The following is a 23,654-nucleotide window of genomic DNA, read 5'->3' on the forward strand; positions in this document are numbered from 1 at the left end:
ACTAGCAGAGGCAATTATTTTCATTTCCGATGGTAGGAAAGAAGCATACACAACGAAAAATCGAATTTTAAAACACTCGACCGAAGCTCGCTCGTAATTGGCTCCCGCCAATTAAATGCACTAAGCCGCAAATTTTGAACAAAACGATTTGAAAAGAAGACGATTATTAGGATCCAGCCGCCTCCATAGACTGACTGTAATAATTAGTTTGTGCAGTTCAAGATAGAGTGGTCAGAGATTTCCCACGTACCATTCCCAAATAAGACCCCTCGTTAAACTCGGTTCACCGTCAGAGTGACAGCTAAAAAACTCAAGCGAGGCTTTGGGTAACACCGCCGTCGATATTTGCGTCGCACAGTGTCGCCTAGCCGGACAAAACCTCAAAATTTTGTTTTTGATTTTTCATGATCTAATATTTTTCTCTGTTTCTTAACAGGTTGAATAGAGTCTTTTCGAAATATTAAGACTCAAGGACGATAGTTCGATTTTTTACATGACTTCAAAGGTGAAATAGATGATAAATTCCGAGGAAAACTATTTTCAAACCTAAGTTATTCAAATGCACATATCTTTTTAGTTAAGATTCCGATTGGGGTCAAACTGATTTCATGTGAAAGGTTATTCGCTGGACTTATAACTGCCATTCGATTTAGTCGATACAAGCCTTTCTTCTCGCTCAGACATAAAAAACAAATAATAAATCGAGCAATAGTTTAAAGTTATAATGTTCAAAGTGGCTGTACTTTTTTTTTGAAACGGTTCGGAAAGATCGCTTGTTGTTCACGATACTTGAAATTTGGTGCACTTTCCGAAAATTAATGTCTTGTTTTGCCCCTTTCTGCCCCGAGGTATGAAAAAAGGTGATTTTTCATGATACGTCTGAAGGAGACGCATGGTAGCCTTTGACTACCCAGAGCTCGCAATATAATTTATAGATGTGTCTTATCATTATCAACAATTGAAAAAATGTGTGTTCTGCAAAAAAATTCACCGCACCTAATTTTTTGAAAATGAATTTTATGGAAATAGTGCACTTTATATTTGTAAATGTTGAATTTTCGAACCACCCTAAGTGCCAAAATTTTGAGGAAATAAAAAACAAAAAATAAACATCAAATATGAATTCAGCGTCACAAAATTACCCTAATGTGAAGTTTTCATCAAATTCGGGCCACTTTTGAGGTTTTGTCCGACTTTTGTATGGAAGGTGATCACTGTGCGTCGTATGTATGACAATTTACAGGGTGTTTGGTTCATGAGTAAGAATCTCTCGAGGGGTGATTTACTGTCATATTTGGAGCAAAAAATCGTTCTACACATACCATCAAATCTCAACCGTTACAGAGTTATTGAACTTTTTGTGCAAAAAACTTATTTATCTTAAAACATCTCTAACTCAAAAAGTATACCTCGTATTTTAAATCTTTCAGTGCCATTGGAAAGGTGAGAAAATTAGGTGAGAAAATTTTCTATTGAATAATGTCCTCTTATCTTTCAGATAATAGTTTTAATTACCTTTTAGGTGTAAAGTAGTTAAAAGTTAGTGTTTTTGTTGAGGTTTTTGTAATTTTCTCAAAATAATGAATTATGATTATAGCAATATTTATTATCCAAAAGTTGGGATTGAGGACGATTCATAATTTGTTCTTCAACATAATATACCTATCTCTTCTCGTTTCCTTGTAATTTGACTTCTAAACTTTTCCTGTAATTGACTTGCAAGTTCTTAAAAGACTCTAATCTAAAAAATATGCTTTATATCGCTATTATCAGGGCTTCATTGGAAAGCTGAGAAAATTTCCTTTCGATGTATGTACAGATATTTTTTAATTAAGTGTACTACATGACTTTTTACTAGTAAAATAACTCAAAATTAGCGTTTTTTTGGTGATTTTTGTAATTATTCTAATTATTAATCAACTAAATTTATCGTCACTATTTATCATTTGGTGCCCCTTAATATTCTCTACAACTTGTTATTTGACACTTTAGCCCTATCGCTTTTCATTTCGCTGCAATTTGATAGTTAACACAGGATGGCCTCATCACAAATGCAGTGGGTTCGAAATCGTTGTTTTTGCATATGAAACGAGAAGATAAAATGATTTTGCTTCGAAACTAAAAGAGATAATTGAATGGAGTCAAAGGATGAATTGTGGAACTTGCTGAGATTCCATGATAATAATGGTGAAGTTTATTATTTACTATTTTAAGAAAAAAACGAAAATGCTAATAATAACACTAACTTTAAACTAATTAACTTCTAAAAGAATACTAAATTCACTTAACTGAAATGTATTAATACATTTTTCTCTGCAACGTTTTCCTGGCTTTCTAATAAGAATAAGAAAAGGTACAATAAGTGCCATACGTTTTCAATAAGAGCTAGTATTAGTGAATATGAGATAAAATATCCAAGTTCAATAGCCCAAACATATGAAAACAAGACAAGATAAGTGTATCATGTCAAAGAACAAATTATACAACTTTTCAAGACTAACAATTTGAATTATTAAAATAGTGATGTTAACTATTAAGATTTTCGCGAAGGGAACGAAAAATCGATCAAAATTTGTTAAATTTTAAATAAATTACTGTGAAAAGATTACTTAACCTTATTAGCTGAAACATTTGAGGACATTTTTCAGGGGAAAATTTTCTCACCTATCCAATGAATCTAAAAGATTTGAAATACAAAGTATATTTTTTGAGTTAGAGCTATTTTAAGACAACTAAGTTTTTAACACAAAAAGTTCAATAACTTAGTAACGGTTGAGATTTGATGGTATGTGTAGAACGATTTTTTTCTCCAAATATGACAGTCAATCATCCCTCGAGAGGTTCTTAACCATGAACCAAACACCCTGTATTGCTGTGAACATGATATCCGATTTTACAGCTGTCAAATAACAAACTTTGAAGTACTTATAGCTTGATAATTAGTGAATGGATAATTTGGTTGTTATTATCACTAATGTGATTTCTAAATAATTAGAATATCTTTATCTACTGATATTTGTTCCATCAAGTTTCATAGAATCTTGCACCAAGGCTTCGCACTATATTTTACATGCGAATCAAATGAAGGTTCAATTCAGCGCACATTTTTTTTATTTCAATTATAGAGGTATTAACCTTAAGGTCATTCGCCTCTTCGGGTTAGAAAAATCTCTTAGGAAAAATTTCTAACCCTATGTGCGGGGTCGGAACTCGAACCCAGGTGCGCTGCGTACAAGGCAATCGATTTACCAATACGCTACGCCCACCCCTGTTTCAGCGTACATATTTGATTTCAACGTCAACGTACATTACCAGTTTTGGATACGATCCGGTCTGTAACAGTTCTGGTTGTCACATGTCCGAAAAAATCCACTCAGTTCCATTGTTTATTCTGTCTATCCAGTAATCACATTGTAACGATTCGACGCCATGTTTACATACTGCACAAGAACTTTTCCACCTTTGTTTTAGTTGTAGGCTGGGACGGGACATGCGAAGACGGTCTTCCTTTTCCCTCCCGATATTGATGTTATTTTGCAGGAAAAAATCCGCTTGCTAAACAATTTCAAGCAAATACTGATGATAGTGTTGTGCCGATGCGGCATAGATTTCTACCGATGAGGTACTGATTTGTGCCGAAAATAATAGAGCTCAAACATGACATGAACTATGTTATCGTTTGTCTGAACTGTGTAAAACAACATTAACCATAACTGTTGTGCCGAATATTAAAATTGCACGTGCCGGCCGAGCATTTAGCATATTTGTTTGTGTGAATTTACATGCATCTAAACAACATGTAAAATATGTTTTCTAAAAACACCTTGTGTATAGCCAAGATATTACGATACTACCCAGACACTGTCCATTCCAAGAAAATGAAAATCGTCAAGAAAGGTCCGGTTCGCAATGACAGGCCATTGCCGGTTCGCGGTGCCAGTTACTTTGTTTCACTTTGCACGTCCCGTCCCAGGTTGTAGGTAACCATAGCATTTTGTAAACGCATTCAAATAATCATCGACGCCTATTAACGAGGGGGCAGCAAAAGCGTACTATTATTGTGTTCACCGGTTCACAATGTACAATATGGCTTAACCGATTCAAGCAAACTTATTCTCAAATGAAATGTGTGTTATCACCGTAAATGGCTATTAAATTTCATCCCGATCCGACTTCCGGTTCCGGAGTTACGTGTTGTGGCGTGCGGTAACAAAGCAAATTCCAATTTAAACCGATACTTCGATAAAAGCAATAAAGGTAAAAATATCGCTAAAATGTCTCTCAAACAACTTAAATTGGCAGTTCTGGGTCACTGGCGGCCAACCGAACTTTCGTTGACAATATTGACAACCACAGACGGTTCCGGAAGTGCCCGGGAAAAGCGGCCATCTTTCAAAATTAACAAACTCACATCAGTTTCTCAGAAATGGTTGGGCCGATTTTCACAAACTTAGTCCCAAATGATTCTTTTATCAGAAACGTAATCAGCGATCTCAAAAACCACATAATCTGTTTTTATGCTAGATGAGAAGCTATCCCTGTATCTAAGAATGTTTTATAGCCGTAAGCTCAAACGCGTACTAACTATTTTTAAACCGGACTAACTTTTAAACCGGCCTAAACTATTTGGTAAGCTTTAAACCAACGATGCTGTCATTTATATGGCTGCGTTCTGATCTGCGATACACGACAATGTTAAAAAACAACAAATTCATGTTAAAGAAAATGAGTAAATTAGACAACATGGAGAATTGTTTTTCATTCCGATATTTTCATGCAGTAAAATAGCTTTTCTTCGTCATATGTCTCGTTCCATAGCGTGTGAGAACAATTTTGTCAGCATGTAACTGATATGTTTCTGAACTTAGAACTTTAACTTGGTGGATAGTTTATAGTTGGCCGATGATGTACTGCATTTTGTAGTGACATAATATTTAATGCACAAAAGAAAATAAGTTTAAAGTGGTTGAAACCTCGTTTGTAACTGGTGCCATGATAGTTATTTTAAACTTTGATTAAAAAATTGGTTGAAATATTTCAATTTGAATTAAAAATGAACTGTGAATATCATTCTAATTGAACACGATTCCTGTCGACACGGGAGGAGAATATTTATATTCGTTTCAAGCTAATTTTCACAAGTTTGGAATAAATATCAATTATAAATAAAGGTTAGATCACACTCTGCGAATTAAAATTGCACACGTTTTTTCAGCGAAGCTTAAATAAAAAGTAAACAAAGGTCAAACAAAAAATTACACTTTGACAGAATGATCACAAGTGTTATATTTCATATTGTTGATTGCATATTCCTGTAATGCATCAATGCAGATTGGAACGATTTTATTTGCTAACAAACTTTCTACGATTTTATAAATAAACAGAAATGAAAGTTTTGAGCATCCTAGTAATACATTTTTACGAAGAAATATATTGATCGCCATTGCGTTCGCAATCAATTTTAAAATATTTTTATTCGGATATTTTATGTGAGTTTATTCATATAGGAAAAATGCGTATATTTAAAATCTTTTATTTAATCTTTGCTTAGGGTATTTATGGAGTTACTTTGTAAGCAGTTAACATTCTGATTCAATTTGTAAACTGGGAGTGAAAATAAGAAAATTTATAAAATAGTGCATTTTACGATCTTATACAATACATCGATACATCCGATTGTCATTTATTTGGATCTATCCAATGAAAAAAAACTATTTTTTCTTTATTCACTTTCTTTGATGTAAGATACGAAAGATATATGGGCAATAATTCGTGATATGTTATTGATTTATATTAAGGAATAAAATGATCCCACTTATTCTCACAGCGATATCTAAAAGAAAATAATCAAACCAATTCTTATTGCAGTTTTGATTCTAATTCACAAAAACAACTTTGATCTGAATATGCGATATTCGATTCGATTTATCGAAATGCTCTTTCTGTAACTCTCCGATGAGCAATTGGAATCAAGCGTGTAGAGAGAAGGAAAGAACAGAGAAATCAAAAATACAGGTAAATATAGTTCGATGGTGCTTGTCTTTCCTACCTGTTAAAACTGGCTTATTTATTGCCATCTTTATTGCGAGCAAAGAGAGCCATATTGATCCAGAAGAAAGCCGAAGAGAAGATTGAAAATAACGAAGTATGCGCAAGAGGAGCGTGTCATATTTTTGTCTTTTTCCGGTACCATGATGCTGCCATTTGCATTACTGCGTTCTGATCGGCAATACACGGCAATGTTAAAAACCGTACAATGAGGTTAAATGCCATATATTAATATTTTTTAAATTATTTTGGAATCCTCGATTTAGCTTAAACAAAGTAGCATTACAATTATTTAAGATTCAAGTGGCTAATACTACGTTCACACAACAAGTAAAAACGTGTTTTAACGCTATCTCGATGACATTTTTCTTGTTGCTATTTATTATAACATGTTTTAACTCTGTAGTGTGAACATAGTATACAACGTTATTTCGCTATTTTGCTAATAATGGTGCATACTATCGTGCACGTTATAGAGTTGTATTGTTAGTGTCTAGCCACTCCAAGAATTGAAAAAGCTTCTCTAACTTTATATTTAGTAGTCAGACTGACTATTTCAAATTAAATCAAATGCTTACAGAACAATAATGGAAGCTTGCCTTTTTTGGAAACGTTTGTATTAGTTGCTGTTCTGCAGCACATGAAAAAGCCAAAAACAATGATTTATTTGCTTCAGATAATTATGTGGTGTTTGGAAAAGGAATCTGACATTTTAGCCTGGTGGGGCTTATTATACCATCCTACCCAACTACTCCACTAACCATGCATATAGAATTTGGCAGACCTACTTTGCTGAAAATGAAGTAATTCAAATTATAAGTACGAGCTGAGAATTTGACAATTCCAAAAACTGATTTTCAGCGAAGTAAATTTGTCAAATGGGTTATATCCAAATTGCTGAGCTTTCAACATCTTGGATTGCTAAAACGTTCTATTCAACGAAATTTTGCGACGTCGTGCGAAAATTGAGAAAGCTTCAAATCCCGATTACAAAATAATAAATTACAATTAATTATTTCCTATAGTCTGCAATCTGTCTGATAATCAATTGACAGTTATAACTTAACAAATTAAACCTGACTTTTGATGCAGACAGTGAACCTTCAGGAAGCACCTCGACAAAATGCGGTGTAAGCCGTAACTCAAAATTTCCTCGACCAATCGTACTGAATTTTGCACAGTTTTTCTTCTTCACATCATTGCCCAGGTAACTACAAAAGCTTGCAAAATGCTTGTTACTATTATTTTTTCAATAGCATTTTCATCGTTTTTTAGCAATAATCGGACATTGGATTCAAAGTGCTACGAAAAGTTCGAAAATCGACCAAGAAATAAAAGCTCCATTTGTTACTCGTGGAGTGATGTTAAAAACAACTATGCAAATGTATCAACGATTGGTCCAGCAGATTTTGAGTTATGGTGTACACCGCAAAACCAGTTTTCGACGTGGCACCTGACTGAATAAACAATCTTTGCATAGAAAAAAAATTAAGGAATCCATTTTTTGTCGATAATACTTTACACAACCCCCTCAAGCTCCGACACGATTTAGGCGATTCTTCCGCATTCAACTTTTTGTGTCATTTTTCCAAGTCATCTGTCCAGTCTCAACTTTCACAACTTCTTTCAAACTCTGTGCATTTCTGTTCTACCACTAAGAATTAAACGACAATTTGTTCTACAGTGGAAATGCTAATCGTCCAAGATCTGATGGAAAATTATAAATAGTGAAACAATATAAGCAAGCTTCGATATTATTTAAATAACGATCAAAATGAGAATATTTGTAGCAGATTGTTTGCCGTCATAGTGTTACATAGGTTGCATGGCATGGCTTTATTTGCAATCTTTTATTTAATCTTAGTTTGGATTCTTTCGAAAGCAGTAAAAATATAAGAAAACTTCCACTTGCTTATTGTGGTCTTTGTGAGAAGATATAAGTAGACATTGTGATTATATATTCTTTTCTTTTCCTCTAGTTAAACTAACTAAAAAAATGTGGGTAAATTAAACAGCTTCACTCATTTTGATAGCCATAAGTAAACTAACAAACGCAAACAATTTTTATTTACTGCAGCTTTGCATCCAATTATAAAATTTTGTTCTACGGTTTGTTTCAAAATGATTCGACTTCTGCTAACCTGCAATATAACTCTTCGACATGGCATTTTCAAATGAGCGTGCAGCACCTTATGGATAGGACGATAAAGAATATCAAAAAAAATGACATTTAAAACTCGATTATACCTGTTTTTCGTACGGGATAAAACTTGCTTACTTGCCCTCATATGGTTTGTGTGCAACATGGGCCATAATATTGCACATAAAGGTCGAAAAGTTGATTCAAATTATTGAGATGTATGCAAGAGGAATATGGCGCCCCTTTACACTGTTTTCATTTGGCTTCAGGATGCAGCCATTTCTGCGATGACAGGTACTAACGTCTTAGACCGGACTAAACTCAGGCCTAAAATCAAAGATAGTACCGTGCGGCGGTACCAACTAGCTTCAAGCTTACCGCTATTATAGAACTACAAAATAATAAACTCCATTTTTGCACATTTTGATAGCTTTTTTTTTCGAAAGATTTGACCTACGAAAAATTCTGCAAAAAATCTATTATTTAGTTCAGTGTTTGAGATACTCGCAAAAAATTCGTATATATATATGTCAACGCTAACTAGAAATCCCACAAAAACTTAGAAGAAGTAGGTTGGACTTATACGTCCCGCTGCGTCGCAAAGGGTTAATGCACTTGGATCGTTTTCACGCTCAAGTGAAACTTATGTACGTCACGTTGTTCTGTCTTCTGTGTCGCTTTAGTCTTTGGTGAGTCAATGATTTTTTATGTTGGTATGGTTACCAACGTAAAACACACACGTAAGTTATTTATAGTACGAAATTAAAACTCGTAATGCTGGAGTAAGGTTTAGAATATTTTGTTTACTTTCAGACAATTTTATAAATTGTCACCTGAACTGCCAATAATTCTAACCAGTACTGTACTGCCCATGATCGCATATCAGTCCCATAAAGATAGGAAATCCCATTGAAAACGAGACAACTATGCGATCATGGGTAGTGTATGTATTGCGAAGTATTATTGCAGCATTTGATCAAGAGATTCCTAATGATGAACGAAATATCATGTACAGGTCGGACTCGATTATCCGGGGATTCGATTTTCCGGGCATTCGATTATCCGTGATTCGATTATCCGAGGAAAATGATTCGATTATCCGGGTGTTTAGAAAAAAAATCTGATTTCAATTATAATGTCTTATTTTAGTGCTAATTCGATTATTGCAGTCAATAGAACATTTTTTCGGGTAATTGAGGGGTCTAGGATTAATCTCCTCTCAAATTTTGACCTACCAAAAATAGCTTATGGGTTATTCCGCGCAAAGTGACCTAAAAAAACCAAAACTTGGAATCGACCTGCATGGATTGGAACCAGTTTTGAAGAAATTCTTCATTTAGAGCCAATCAGTGGCGGATTCAGGGGGAGGGTCCTGGGGGTCCGGACTCGCTTTGAAATTTAATTTAAAATTTCTCAACAAGTGAAAACAGAGAGAAATTTTAATTTAAATTTAAGTTTATATTAGTTTCAAACTTAAAATCATTCCAAACCTAATTTGACCAACCAAAACTTGTATCCATTAACTAAGGTTTTTACGTGTTACGAATTGCACAATGTTCATTTTAAAACCGAAATTTCAGACCCCTCCAGAATTTTTTTCCTGAATCCGTGCCGTGTCGTTTGAACAGCCCCTCAGTCCATGAGAACACTTTTAATTTTAACAAATTGTTTAAAAAATTGTTATTCTTCGAATTATATCTCTAGTACTGTTTGCATTAGAATCAATCAGAGAGATAATTTTTTCAAAGTTTTTAACACCAGTTTTGCCAAATATGCAACTTTTTAATTTTACACTAAAAGTACACTTTTCTCGTGATACACATAAATACACAGGTCACATAAAATATCATTATACCTACATTGCTCGGTTGATTTATGGCTATCTTTTGGGATAATGATGACATGCTTCTCAGGATTCTGTTTGGATACTTTCCAGGATTCTGATCGAAGTTTTCTTAGTATCCCAATGGAATCTATTTCAGAATTTTGATTGAATATTCGTCCGTATTTCTATGGTTTTTTTCTCTGAATTTTTATGCAGGATTCTAGAGAAAAGCTTCTTAAATGTCTGATCAAATCCTTGTCAAGATAGAATTCCGCTGAAGATTATGATTTATTTCATATACTGCTAGAATCATGGTCCTATTTTCATTGAAATCCGGTGTAAATATCCTGCTCTGAATTCCAGTGGACTTTGAGACAATATTGCTCTTTTCCCATTATCCCCTTCAACAATTGATTCCTGCTCAGAATTCCAATGGCATCTTTAACCCCCTCACGCTCTTCTTGTTGATAAACAACCACGTTTCCAAATGACTATAACTTTTAGTTTACAAAACGACAAGTAAGGCTAATAAAAGCGACTAAGATCTTTCATTTGAGCACTAAAAGTTATAAATATTATCAGTAGAACAGAAGTTATTACAATTAATCTGATTGGGTTTCGCTGAAGCAGTGCTGCCAGTGATAGTTTCAGTTAATGGTGAAAATTAAATTTTGGAATATTTTCTTAGACTGGCAATATTATTGAAAACTGCTAAAATTTTCTAATTTAGATATCCCTCAATTATCTTTTTCATGCAATTGAACTAGATCGGAAGGTAAATATTGAGAAGCTTCTAGCACTGCACAAGAAGCACCTATCTTTATTAAACCCGGTTTTTCGTGTTTCTTGACGCCAACAGCTCTAATGAAAAATAGTTGTGGGACCCTATACGCGGTAGAACAAAGTTGTTCAAGAAATGGTTAACGAGATTCTCAAAAGAGACCCGCCCATCCCTGGAGGTGATTTCAATTATTGGGTAGCTCAAGCAAAAATGGATAGCAATACTTCTCGCTGAGGCGCCATCTACGTAACCTGGTAGTCCTTCGCTAGTGACAAGTATGAGTGGGAGAGTTTGCGAAGACTACACGCGTAGTTATTACCTGACAATCCGGTACGACATTGGTCAACTAAATAATGCTACAAGGACAAGGACGAGGATCTTTTTATGGGGACGCAACACGCACTCTTCTAACTAGAATGAAGATTAAAAGACTTGTTAGCTATTGATATGTAACACCACCACGTAAATTAAATTGGAGCCAAGAAACAGACGACCCCAGTTTACTTACTTTTATTTTTTTTCTGGTATTCGAGTAATCGATTCGTTTACATTGGAAAATTGAAGACCCAGGTAATCGAGTTTGACATGTATTGCAAAAGACACACCTTATTAAAAAGTTTGTCTTAGAATTCTTACACAAATAGCTATTAACAACTGATACATACCGTTAACTCGTTACCAATATGAATAATAAATGAAAACCAACTGAAAATACAAATCACACCCTGAAAGTCTGAAAAATTGACTAGGGCCAAAATAGGTACATTTACATTTACCATAATAGGAAAATTTACCCTGACCATTTTATTTCCAATTTCTCCACGTATGAAGCTTAAATTCATAAAATAACGCAAAAAAAGTTTGATTCGATTATCCGGGGTGAGATTTTTTTGAAATCCCCGGATAATCGAGTCCGACCTGTACCAATTTATATTTTCAAACATAATCCATAAAATCGAGCAGCGATAATTGTTTCAATACACCGGAACACCACTGTCCGCCGTCATGTAGTTTCGATCGAAATTATGTTGGTGTTCAGTACCTATCTTGAATTGCCTCATCCAGTTGTCTACCGAAATGATAACCTTTAAACTCATCATCATCAGCATATTAAGTGGAAACCTTCGTCACCCTAGCTTACTTCATTCGTTAAGGTCATGAAATTGCGGATCTAGTTGCGATTGAGCGAGGAGAATCGGGTTAATGCAGTCACGATTCGTTTCCATCATCGTCCATGTACCACCTAGTGGAGAAGACGTTGGAAGATCCGCATTTCGCTCAAATCAGTACAAGCGATTTTGTCAGATGTCAGTTTCTAGTATAAAATCATATCTTAGTCCTTTTAGCAATGCTATTGCGATTCCCTCATACATCCAAACTATGATGAATAATAATTGAATTGAATTTTGTGAATGAAGTAACACAATTAATGCTTTATATTTTTTAATCCCTGATGAGAGGGAAGATGGGAGCAAATTCTTACGGATATTCGTTGAAATGTTGCTCGAACATGTCTGTTCTCTATATTGCGACTCTTGAAAAGCGTATTAGAACGTGCAGCGTGTCAATTTGAGCGACAAGAAAAATGACCCCCCAATAGACCACCCCTGAGTCGATTCCTAGTCCCATCTGAAGTATCTACTATAAATTTCATTTAAATTGGACAATTCTAGCTAACGGATCTGCGGGTTTGTTAAAGTTTAAAGCTCCAATTTTCACCGCTAGATGGCACTGTTAACATTAGATTATCATCATAAGAACGGATTTCTTATACCTCGCCTTATTTTTAAACCAGGTTTAACGCACCGGTAAACCTGTTTCAAAAGTTAAGCGAAGGCGAAGAAATCGACCCTAAATGAAAGTAAGAGATATAATTGTATTTTCTACAGCTTTATCGAAGACTGCACACTAATCTATCTCTGTTAGGAGGAGGGGGAGATGTTTCACTTGGGAAAATATATTTTCATATGGTACCACGATACGACCCATTGCACAAAAATGGTTGGGAACCGATGAATCTAAAGCAATTTCATACAAACATAAAAAAAATCAATGCGAATGGGCATATAAACACATAAATTTCAAACCGCGTGTAATTGAAATCAGTTCAAACCCATGATTGCCATAACCCTCTACTGACTGAATCTCGTACCCCGTCGCGAAGATCAAAAATGCAATGTTGACTCTTCACCTTCAGCTGAAGTAGCCGTGCAGCATCTTCTCGCGGTTTCTCACCACACTTATCGCAACCATAGCAATCATGCTCTTCCCCTGTAATGTAAACGACTTATTTGTTTTCGAATCATCTCCCGCGCCGCCATATTTGCTTCATCTGCTTCCCATCGATAGCTAGCTACCTAGAAGTTCACAAAGGTCTCGTAATCGTAATTTACAAGGCTTGTGTGTGCGATCCTACGACGCGACAGCTTTCGATGGCTTTACTGCGATCCATGAGAGAGTACTGGGTAGGTATAGATACCTTACTGATGCCCAAAAAAGAGAAAAAAAAGAACATTGCAAAAACAGGTTCGCCGCCGCTTGCCGATCGCGGTTGAAATCTTTCTCTCGCTCTTCGGCGGTTGCACTCTTGCAAGCTGTTAATGCCAGTACCTGCGCGGGATGATGATTTGACCGTAAGTCAGTAGGTTCAAAAAGCAAGTTTTACGATTTATGAAGCACAGTGGAGCTGCGACGCACAGTGGAACAATTGGATTGGGCCTTCGGTTAAAATTATGTAGTGGTTTTTAAGGTATATCTTGTTGTTAGGTTTAGATTTTCCACCCAAACAGAAAAAAAACAATTATTTGTGGTTTTGGATCATTACAAAAAAAATTTAAAAATTTAAACAATTCCAGCTCTAAAAAAGCAAAATTTGTTTAATTCCTTCAAGATATCGAACGTGCTGTATTAAACAAATTAACTGAATAAAGAAATATAGTTTTCAAACCTTTAAAATAAACTCTAAATAGTAGCGTTTCATAGCTAAACATGTTAGTAATGGTATTTGCGTTTCGATTTCTTCTCATCAGAATCCGACACTAACTTAGTGACAGGACTAAGCTAGCGCCGAACTGACGCTAGCACTAAAAAAAAACCCTTGTCGGGGACGGGCGTAGCGTAGTTGGTAAAACGATTGCCTCGTACGCAGCTCACCTGGCTTTGATTCCCAACCCCGCACACAGGGTTAGAGATTTTTTCAAATGAAATTTCTCTAACCCGAAAAGAGGCGAATGACCCTAAGGTTAAAACCTCTATAAAACCCTTGTTTTGTTTGATGTTTCGCAAGAAAAGGAGATCTGACAAATCTGATGAGAAATAATAAAATCGAAACTTGGTTTGGCTTAGCAAACCAATGCAATATGTTCCATACTTGGTCTTGTCATTAAGTTAGTGTCGGATTCTGAATGAGACGAAACGCAAATTTCAGAACTAATTAGTTATGTATTTTGCGCTTTTTTATTTCGATTATAGAGGTTTTAACCTTAAGGTCATTCGCCTCTTCGGGTTAGAAAAATCTCTTATGAAAAATTTCTAACCCTATGTGTGGGGTCGGGACTCAAACCCAGGTGCGCTGCGTACAAGGCAATCGATTTACCAACTACGCTACGCCCACCCCCGTATTTTGCGCTTTTCACGCGCAACTTTTAAGCAATTTTCTCCTTAATGGAGAAAAAATATGTTTTATCTAAATTTTTCTCCACTTAGAAGAAATATAGAATAATGGTAAAATGTTATGTACAGAAATAACCGATTGGACACGTTTGTTGAAGTCGATTTAGTGATAATTTTAAACGTAACAAATACGCAAATTCTCAGAATATGAACTTTTTTTACAATTTTGACCAAAATTTGAACCCATTTTCTCCACTGCGCAACGGTGCAACACGGATTGGATCGAAACAGCGGCCGGCCGTAGTATGACGGGCAAAGTTGGCGAGGTGAAAAAAGTGGTTTAAAAGTGATGTTACGTAACATAGGCAGCAAATAAATGTATGTTGCTCTATGTACAGATATTGCTCGCGCTGCGTGCCCGATTGACCGAATAAATTATCGGCTGTATGCGGGGGTCACTGCACCGCGGATGGGAATCGAGACGATCTGAATGAAGTTTGCTAAGATAACTATGATTATTATACACAATATACATAATTATAACTACTAGCAACAGTTGTGCTCATCATCATTTTCCGTATTGATACAAAGTATGTTTATATGTTTGTCTTAAAAAGAACTGTTGTTACAAGATTCGAACATTCGACTTTGTTACACTGTTTTACGTACCAGCATATCTTTCATAAGGCGAACTTCGCTTCTATATGCTTCGAAGAACATGATGTCTCGGATCAGAAGATGCGAAATGATTCGAGATATTTTGTCAAGTGACGAGCAGCGGTGTGCCATTCCATTCATTCCAAATTGACAGGAAGAATAGACATTCCCAGTTAACCAGGTGTCGTGTAAGGATGACCAACAAAAATTGTATAAGCATACAATTTTTATCCGAGTCGTATAATGGTACACCGTACGAATACTCATTATACAAAATTTATCTTAACTAGTGCGTTGTGATGACTCCTTTGCGATTCTCGTATATTAGTGCAAACTAAGTAATATAATGTATAAAAATAATCGTTATTAGTGCAGTAATATGCCATAATTACGACTACATAAATGTGTGTCGGTAATAGCCAAATTAATCCAATTTCGTATGAAATGCTGGCTTGGTTCCGACTTCAATTCAACCTATAAAATAAAATATGAGTTCTGTTAAGTTTTCAAAAAAATATATAAATCGAAACTTTGTGAAAAAGGGAGTCTCAGTTATATGTTATAGCCTTCAATTTGTTCCCATACCGGCATGGTTACATCGTAGCATAAATGAAGACTTAATAATAATAGTTACAATTATGAACTTTTCTATATGTTGTTTATAAACAGCTTAAGTTAATTTCAAGACTGGACTTGGTTTTTATGTTAACAGAACAAAAAAAAATAAAAAAGCGTGGATAGTGTTCACACAATTCGAAACATGTTGAAGCTCAAAAGTATCCTGTAGTAAATTTTAAAAGAGTAAATATGATTGATTCGGCCACTCTTTTGGTTATTTCTATAATTTGATAAATTTTGCAAACAATTTTATTATGTACGGATTCTGTTTTTGCACGCACTTTTTTGCACGGTTTTTTTTGCACGACTTTTTTTGCACGGTTTTGCAAAATAATACGATTTTTATGTATAAAATACCTATTTCGATATACAAGTTTAATGATTTGATCATCCCGTGAAAAAAAAATCCGTGCTATTTCGTGTTCAGTTTGATAAGCTAGAAACTGATAGCGGAGATTTTAATATGCAGGGATACGTAATACGTATTGTTTGGTCTGAGTAAATAACGACTGATGTTTCTTTTTACCAACCAATTAGTGATCTCTGATTGAATAGAGCTTTCAAAGAGTTAGGGACAGGCACAAGTCTTTTTTTTTTACTGAGATGGGACAAGTTGGTGCTGGACCTGTGGCCTTCGTCTGGTATGATCCATTCTCGTTGGTACGGATGTGTTCATGACTGGTTTGTGGATGAGTGGTCCTACTTACAAGTGAATTGATCACTTCACTTGGGTGGAGATATATGTGACTTCTGCTAGCTGTTGAGCTTGGATATGTTAGCTGGTTCCAAGAAGATGTGCAGGACTGGCACCTACGAGAATGTTGATTATTTCACTTGAGCTTTGGTTCTCAGAAATCACAAATCGCTTCCTCGGTGTGATATGTTCGAGTTGAATGCTCAGTGGTATAAATGTGCATTCGATTCGAGCAGATTGAGTCGTTTGGAGGATTGGTGGTCTCCGAGAGCAGATGCGAATAACTCTGAAGTATCCAATAAAGGGAGATTGTATCTGTGGAACTGAAAAATATTGTCACTACTCTAGCTTATTGGTACATCATAAAAACTACCAATATCGACTATTTAGAACAGAGATTTTCAAATTCTGTTATAAGATCGAGAAGAAATATAGCACAGTTGTAGTGAATAAAGTATTTGCGAATAAGGGCCAATACTGCTGGCATCTTTTATCATATTTATTAATAGTCGATTGATCCGCTTCAGACCTAGGAGACGAAAGAAAAGAAAAGGAACAAGACAAAAGGCGGTTCTAATTCTAAATTGGTTTAGTATAGATGTAGACGACTAAAACGCACTGACAGGAGAAAATTTTTCAGAATTAGACAAATTAGAGGACATCGCACTTTTTGAGACACACATGCACAAAACTTTATCGTTCTCCTAAAGACCGGTGTTTAATTGGCAGATAGTCGCCATTTCGTACGATTTTGCAAAGTTCGCCTCGCGGGACGGACCGATATCCACCTAGGCACAGGTTGCAGTCGTTAAAAAAACTAGATTCGCTAAGTGTAAAATAGCGAGTTTTCAGCTTTTCAGGAAAGAATTTTTCATCAAAGTGCAGTATTGGAAATTTTAATTGCAAAGAAGGGGTCTGTCAACATTGCAAAATGGCAAATGCTGCCTCTTATCAGGAAAGAGTATTTAATTAAGTATAAGCCAATCAATAGGCCGTTGAAAATTGGCAATTTCTGACATTTCAATTGCGCAAGAGAGTCTATATATCAAAATGATTTTTTTTTACTTTTCATGAAAATTCTTTTAATGACAATTTTGATATTGTTGTCCCAGAATCGAACAATGTTTCTTACCAAACTGTATATGACCGCATACTGTTCGAAAGGTCTAGTTTTCTTCGTTCAAAAAATGTTACAAAACCGAAAATCGCCTGAAAATGACAACGTAGCTAATTTTGTTGTGGCAAAGGTCCCAAAAAACGTTTTTTTGCTTCAAAATTTCGTGTGTACATTACTTTGTATCGCATTTGCTATACTAGTTCATTTTAAAAATTTAAAATCGCTGTAGCACAGTGTACAAAAAGTTAACAAACTCTATATAGTTGAAACATTTTACCATTTTGACTATTGCTTTTCAACGGACAATAACTTCTTTTAACGAATAAAAAAACTTACATTTTTCTAAAAAAAACCTCCTCGAAAAATTAAAAAACTTCTACTGGGCACATTGACAGCCCCCTTGTGCATTTAAAATGTCCAACAGTATTCATTGTTAAATACGATAACCAAATAGCTGTTAATAAAAAAAAATTTACACGGTTTCTCGAAATAACACGGATTTTTTTTACATGGTTTTTTTTTGCACGGAACGCATCCCCAGTGCAAAAAAAGAATTTGGTGTATCTATCGAAGAAAAATGTTCATTCAAAACAGAAAAAAATCCAATGGATTTTTTACGCCAACTTGTAAAGGTGTTTGGTAGAAGCGAAGCATTTTCTTCGATAATTTTGGTTGAAAGACCTCGAAGGATTTATACAAATTTTAATTGGATTATTATATGTACATATGGACATATATGTACATTTTCATCAGTACAAGGAAGATGTTATGATATATGAGTTAATTACAACATATTTCGGATGTCATTAAAAGTATGTTGTGATAGGCAAGTTAGTTATCTCACGTTCGTATAGATAAAGTCGTATATCAGAATGGAATAATAATAAGCGTTTTCCCAAGGGTCAATTAGTTTGGCCCGAACTAATCACGCCTACCAAATGGTGAAAGTGGTATGTTGCAGGCACGTAACCTGATGCTTCAGGGTTTAAGACCGAGTGAATCCTTTTGTAGGAAAAAATGCTAGAAACGTTTTAGGGTGCAAAAATTTAAAAGTAATTCTCGTTCTTAAATAAAAAAAGATGGAAGAGACGGGTCGGGAAGCTTCCTTATGGCCCGCACCCCAACAATATGGGTATTTTCAGAATGGTCTTGAAGAGTAGGTGCCAGAAATTGAATGTGGACGTAATTTTGAAATCAAAGATGGCGACTTCCGGTTTAGCGAAATTCGCTGTAACCCAATCAATATGGGTATTTTCAGAATGGTCTTGAAGAGTAGGTGCCAGAAATTGATTTTGGACGTCATTTTGAAATCAAAGATGGCGACTTCCGGTTTAGCGAAATTCGCTATAACCCTATCAATATCGGTATTTTCGGAATGGTCTTGAGGAGTAGGTGCCAGAAATTGATTTTTGGCGTCATTTTAAAATCAAAGATGGCGACTTCCGGTTTAGCGAAATTCGCTGTAACCCAATCAATATGGGTATTTTTGGAATGGTCTTGAAGAGTAAGTGCTTAAGTTAAATTTTCAATAGTGTAGTAATTAACATAGGTAAACAATAATTAGATTAATTATTTCTTAATCGATTAGTGGCCAAACAAATGAAATTATTTAATAAATTACAATGTTTTTAAACCGGTTTTAATTTGAGACTAAAACAATGAACTTAGTGCATGTTCTGCAGTATTTTATTCGATATAGGTATTTCAATGTGGACCTAAAACTGAAACAATTACATCCCTAGCACAGCGGTTTGCTTTATAATTTAAAACAGTTTTATTTTGAAATTTAAATTGGTGTACACCAGCGTTAAATTTGTTGCTTAATATAAAACACGTTTAGAACTGGATAAACTAGGGAACCATAAATTTAAGTCCAGTAACGCTTAAATTTTAAACTAAATAGAACATCTCCTCAATCTGCTGCTGTGAGAATAAGTTCTAGTTTAAAAATTTTCACAGTACCACTCCCGAACGTGTCCTTAGGTCGCTACTTGACTCGAAACTATTTTTTCCCATCTATCGAACCTGAGTGTATGTGCTGAAAACACTTTATATATTTATTTATTTAATTCATAGGACAACACAAAGTCTTAATGAAAAAAAAAGAAATCTAATTATAAAATATTTATATTATATTTTTTGGGCGAATTTGTGCGTCGGTTCTCCAAAAGCGAACAGAACTTTGGAGAAAGTTCGCATGCATGCTGATATCGGTTCGTTCAATCCAAACACCGTACGATGAAACCTTGATTGAGACAAGCCAATAGAGCGTAGAGGTCGTTGCGATGCGCGGAAGTTAATAAGGGAGAGAATCTTCGGAGAGTCAGCGTTGATCACCTTCGCCACAAATACTGCTTGTTGAATTTTTCTGCGTCGTTCTAATGGGTTGAGGCCGATCAGGTGGCATCGATCAGGGTACGGTGGTAGATCCAAAGAACTCCACCAGGGAAGGTCCCGTAGAGCGAGTCGAACAAATCTTTTTTGCAGACGTTCAATTCGTAGATGCCAAACAAGCTGGCGAGGACTCCAAATCAGACTGGCATTTTCGAGTAGTGAGCGAACCAACGAACAGTGTAACCCCTTCAAGCAGTGCGGATCTTTAAAGTCCCTGCGGATTTTGGAAACAAAACCAAGTTGTCGAGTAGCTTTCGAAATTAAAGCTGTGCGCTGCAGATTGAAGGTTAGCTCAGCATCTAATAAGACAATAAGGTCGCTGACGTGATCAACTTTATTGAGTCTTTGCCCCTCGATCTGGTAGTCGTAAAGTATAGGATTGACTATGCGGTGGAAAGTTATAATCTGACAATTAACGATGTTAACAATGAGCCAATTGCTACGACACCAGCCGACGAATGTATCCAGAAGCTCTTGAAGCCGAACGCAGTCGTCGATATTGCGGACTATGAGGTACAACTTCGAGTCAGCAGCGCAAATCAGTTTGCATTCAAAACCAGGAAGCAAAGTAGCGTCGTTGAAGAATAGCACAAACAGTAGTGGCCCCGTGTTGCTGCCCTGTGGGACCCCAAATTTGTTCGTAAACTGGCAAGAGACACAAGAGCCAAGTCTGCACACGTAGGACTCTATCACGTATGTAAGAGCTCAGCCATTTAACAAAATTGCGCGACGCACCCAACCTGGACATTTTCTTTAGAAGTATTCGATGGTCGAATGCTGCTTTTAAGTATATTAAAATTATATTCAAAACAGTTCTAAAGGGCGAACACGAAATTACTGCGACACCGAAAATGTCATGCCAATTTTCTTATAATGTTTAAAATCAAACCAAAATTTTAGGGTAGTTTTATACATATATTTACTTCAAAAATCAAAAGAAAAGGTAATCGATGGAGCCTTGAGTGTAAAATTGAACGCATTTTCGCTTGATGCCCTCCATCAAAGTCTTTACCGTGTTATCCGGTACCAGTTTCTCAGTTTTTTCCATTTTCTTAACATGTCTTTCTCTTCTTTGACTGTCTTCTTGCTCTTCCGAAGTTCCCGCTTCATCATTGCCCAGTTCTGCTGAAAAATGTCAATTGAAGGCTTTCAGCTACTTCCCAAAGCTCCACTGCGCAAACCATTGAATCGAGACCGAAGGTGACATAAAGCTGCACTTTTCACTGATTCAGTGATGCTGGAGTCTTTACGAGCTGAGCAAGCAGCTACAGCTCACAAAAAATAGCAGCCGAAGCTAGAAAAAAATATTTAGCTAAAAAAAAAAGAAGGGCAGCCAAACGGCAGAAACATATGGAAAAGAACGAAAATTGATCGAAAAAGAGAAGAAAAAATAATCCAAAAAATTTGCCATGAAGCGCAAACGTGGTCGTCCCGCAGCTAAGCAACCACGTGAGCCAGAATGCACAACTTCTATTCCACACTCTGGCGACGACGAGGACACCGAATAAGTTATTAGCAAGTACAAAACCAGACGCAACTGCTGTAAAATACACGTTTTATCAACATTTCCCTACATGGTTTCATAATTTTTCACATAATTTGACAGTTCCTCAATTTCTTACCTGAATTGCGTCAATAAATACCATTTATTATTGGTGTTATCAATTTTTAAAATATCTGCAATATTCATACTCTTCAAATAAAAGTAGAACTACTAATTTTCTGGGCTTGTACATCGTTTTTTTTAACCTCGAATAAAGTTAAAAAACGACGAAAAAAGCACCTTCGTCTTTATAGATGTAGCTTGAAAAATATTTAGCCAACCATAAAATCATTATTGCCAAAACATAACCTTTCCAACGAGTGCTTGTTTTTCTAAATCAGCGCAAAAATACCATCACTCGAGAAAGAAAACTGACCTACTTGACCTCACTCTACTATATATGACACTTTAAATGAAGATTTATGAATAAACTAGCATAACTTGTTGATAATTGATGTACTAAGATTGTTCAAACTGATACATGAAATATTGCTTGAAGATGTTTGCAATACCGTAAATCCAATCAGTCTAGGGGAGGGATATAATCAACGTTGCTTATATTTGGGAACATAGCCACTTTATTTAATGGTTTGGCCCCGTTCTTCAAAATAACTAGGCAGATTTTGAATATTTGAATTGATATGGTTCCAATGATTGCTAAATCGAGCTGGAGCCCACCGTCAAGCCCAATTTAGGGTTGACTACCAAGAATTGCTATAGATTTTCTCGCCAATTTTGTTGTAAAACTGCTCTAACATAACTCAGTCTCATCGTCCAGCAAAATCTCCAACTAACCTTCGTCTTTCTGTAGGCGCAAATCCAGTTGAGTCCGGCCGTGCTTCAGAAATTACTACAGAATCATGTTGTCAGATGTCTTAGTGATCAAAGGCGCATCCATATATGAAACGTGTGTGCCAAGACGCCATTACCTTACATACCAACAAACCGCTGAAAACATCGTCAATCCAGCGCACACACAAGCATTAAAACAAAATATTATTTTTGCAAACGAAAACTTTAAAGCAGCGCACACACCGTACGTAAATTCGTACATGGTTTAACTGTGTACGATACCCCCGCTGCCAAAAGTCTATAGCGTCTAACGCTTATTGTAGCATTCAGAAACTATAGCCATGATGTTACTCGTTTAGCACAAGAGCAACAACTGATGCAAACTGGCTTGCGGCACCTCTATTTATAACTTTTCGTGTATGATTGAGCCACTAAGGTGCTTTCTATTGATGGCTCTGGCTGAATGAAATAGCTACCTCGTTGACGTAAATTTTTCCTTTGCTTAATTTTACCGATTATCAATAGACTATAGGTACTTAATTGCACAGATACTAAATTATTACCAATGTTCAAGTTAGACGTTTCTGAATCGGCTGCAGTATAAGTGATTAAAATCCATCTAGTAATAGTATGCAAACCATACGTTCTTTTACATAGGAGATGTTTTAGATTTTAGAATGACACTTAGCCCCAGACGATGAAGTAAGACATTTTCAATGTCAAAAACAGGCAGAGACATTGGTCGATTTTTCGAAAACGACTGGAGCAATTTCGTGAATAACTCAATGTTGACCTCTAGCTTATCAGTTATTTGCTGTTTGACGGTGTAGACGATAGACTTTACGTAGCACCATAAAAAATTCCAAAAACGTCAAATCGTCAACTGACATTACCATTTTTCGATAGAACTCGTCTATCGATTATCGTATTCAATAAATCGATGGTACTGATACTGCCCATAATCGTAAGTCAGTCCCACGTTCTATGGGATTCTCTATCCACTTGGGAGTGACTTGCGATTATAGGCAGTGTATAGCTTATTACTCATCTTGTTTAAAGCAAAGGTCTTCCAAATTTTGCGAAACAACATTTGGAAGCAATCAGCCCTCGACCATGCTTTTCCATATAAACGGGTCTCTAGGATCTGTTCTGGATGCTCAATACACTTAATAGATAGTTTAGTTTATTTACATATTCATTTAACAAAACAAGATAATTCTTTGGCAGCAACCTGCGAAAGGTTTGTTTGACCGGTCTTTTTATAGAAATTCCAAAATGGAAACGCGGACTCCAGGTTGAGAACCACTGCTCTAGGCTATAACGACACATGATTACTAACTCGCCGAATGAGCTACATAAATTTCTAAACATTGCAGCAGCGATGATAAGAGGGACAGCATAGAGTAGTTGGTATGTGTTATTCAAGATATCTC

The 23,654-nt window shown here is 35.8% G+C and overlaps 1 protein-coding gene across 1 annotated transcript in view; it reads left to right on the forward strand.

Annotated features, from left to right (window-relative positions):
• LOC131691618 (uncharacterized) overlaps window positions 1-23,654 on the forward strand; it is a 54,261-nt gene that overhangs the window by 28,741 nt on the left and 1,866 nt on the right. The window lies entirely within an intron of this gene.

Source organism: Topomyia yanbarensis, chromosome 3 (genome assembly GCF_030247195.1).
Source record: "Topomyia yanbarensis strain Yona2022 chromosome 3, ASM3024719v1, whole genome shotgun sequence".
Lineage (NCBI taxonomy): Eukaryota > Metazoa > Arthropoda > Insecta > Diptera > Culicidae > Topomyia > Topomyia yanbarensis.